Source organism: Terrapene carolina, unplaced genomic scaffold, assembly GCF_002925995.2.
Source record: "Terrapene carolina triunguis isolate 2854851 unplaced genomic scaffold, T_m_triunguis-2.0 Scaffold51223, whole genome shotgun sequence".
NCBI classification, from domain to species: domain Eukaryota; kingdom Metazoa; phylum Chordata; order Testudines; family Emydidae; genus Terrapene; species Terrapene triunguis.
The window spans coordinates 1-2,191 of NW_020715574.1; positions in this window are offsets into that span (position 1 = coordinate 1).

Here is a 2,191-nt window from a genome sequence, read left to right on the forward strand (position 1 = left end):
ATCTATCTATCTATCTATCTATCTATCTATCTATCTATCTATCTATCCCCATCCACCTCCTCTATCTATCTATCTATCTGTCTATCTATCTCCATACACACCCATCTCTCTCTCTCCCCCCTCCCCTCACCCCCCACATATACACCTAGCTAGCTGGCCAGACCCTCTGCTGGTTTAAATGGGGGTAGCCCCCGTGTTTTCAGTGGAGCTTCCCCAGCTTACACCAGCTGGAGCCTGTTCGGTGTTTGCACACAGAGTACAGTCCAGAGGATGGCAAGACCTATGGAGAGTTAATGTTCAGCCGTGGGGGGGTTCTAAACTTAGCAGCATGTTGGTGTGTGGAAAGGGCCAGAGCTGCAGCTTCTCCCCGCGGGCTGAAGTTCCCCAGTGGGCCGGGCGTTGGAGGAGCTATAAATACTGGCATGCTCTGAGCCTGGCATCCCCGGGAAGTTACCAGCAAGCCTTGCAGCTATTGCCGAACGATGCTGACCAGGTGACTGAGCAGGCTTCGGATCTCCAGTTCCCTGAGGCAGCACGGCTACTGCCGTCATGGCTGAGAAGTGAGTTGGCTTCGTGCTGTAACAACGTGCTTCTCGTGGCACAGGTAGATGACGAATGTTCACCATAACCCGGTTCAGCTGAGCCCAGGAGGGGCAATGTATTGAATAGAAAATATCTCTCTCCATCTCCAGTAATTATATGGCCCCAGCACCACAGTAGCTGAGAGCCTCATGGTCTATGATGGATGGATACTCACTCACCCCTGTAATCACCAATGTATACTTGGGGAAACTGAGGCACAGGGAGACCAATGACTAAATGACCTGCCCATGGTCACATAGGGGAGAGTGTAGCAGAGCTGGCAATTCAACAAGCTCTCCTGAGTCCCTGCCTAGTGCCCTAACCACTGGACCATCATTTCTGAGCCTTTGGGTATATTTAAAGAGTGGTGCAGTACGTGCACTGTTGGTGCCATGTGTTATAGCCTGTGTAACGTATAGCACATAGCAGACTTTGTCCCATCAGTGATCAGTCAGCTCGCACGGCTAGAAAGTCATCCCTGGAACTCCCGCCTTGCTTTCCAACTTTCCTGCCCTCAGCACTGTGGGGCAGCTACAGTGGATTGAAATAGTGCGGGGGAAGAGGAGGGGGAGTGCTGCTTACTCAGGCGAGGGAGCAGAGGGGGCCCTCCCCTGTGTTATTAGCAAAGACGGGGAGCCTGTGCTCCCCTTGCACCACCTTGCTTTAACCAGCGGATGAATGAGCATGGAAGAAAAATTAAATCCCACCTCATTAACTAAGATAGAGCTGGTCGGAAAAGAACGAGTTTGATTATTTAATCGTACCTGAAATGTATTCCAAAAGTTTACTTATTTTGATAGGCCACAGTGTGTATCTGTGTCTATGTCTATACATAACATATACTGTCTGTAGATAAAGAGATGGATACAGTGAGTGGGTGTGGTGATTAGATAGATAGATGGGGTGTATGGGGATAGATCAGGGGTTCTCAAACTGGGGTTCGGGACCCCTCACGGGGTCGTGAGGTTATTACATGGGGGGTCGCGAGCTGTCAGCCTCCACCCCAAACCCCGCTTTGCCTCCAGCATTTATAATGGTGTTAAACATACAAAAAAAGTGTTTTAATTGATAAGTGGGGATCACACTCAGAGGCTTGCTATGTGAAAGGGGTCACCAGTACAAAAGTTTGAGAACCACTGGGATAGATAGATAGATAGATAGATCACTAGGAGGGTGGTGAAGCACTGGAATGGGTAACCCAGGGAGGTAGAATCTCCATCCTTAGAGGTTTTTAAGGTCTGGCTTGACAAAGCCCTGGCTGGGATGATTTAGTTGGTGTTGGTCCTGCTTTGAGCAAGGGATTGGACTAGATGACCTCCTGAGGTCTCTTCCAACCCTAATATTCTATGATTCTATGATTGATAGATAGATATCTCAAAACGTTTTCTGAGAAAGTTTGCTTTTTTTATTCATTGTTTCTTTCTTAGCATCTCATTCCAGCACCTCTATCCAGGGGGTTGTGACGGTATTGTCCCTAGATAACACGCATTGCTGTCATTCATGCCCTAAAAGAGATAATTCTGTCTCTGCGTAACTGTGCCAGGCGAACGCAGGAAGCAGCGCTGGGATGGGAGGGGAAGCTAAGACAGATAGACAGACAGACAGAGAA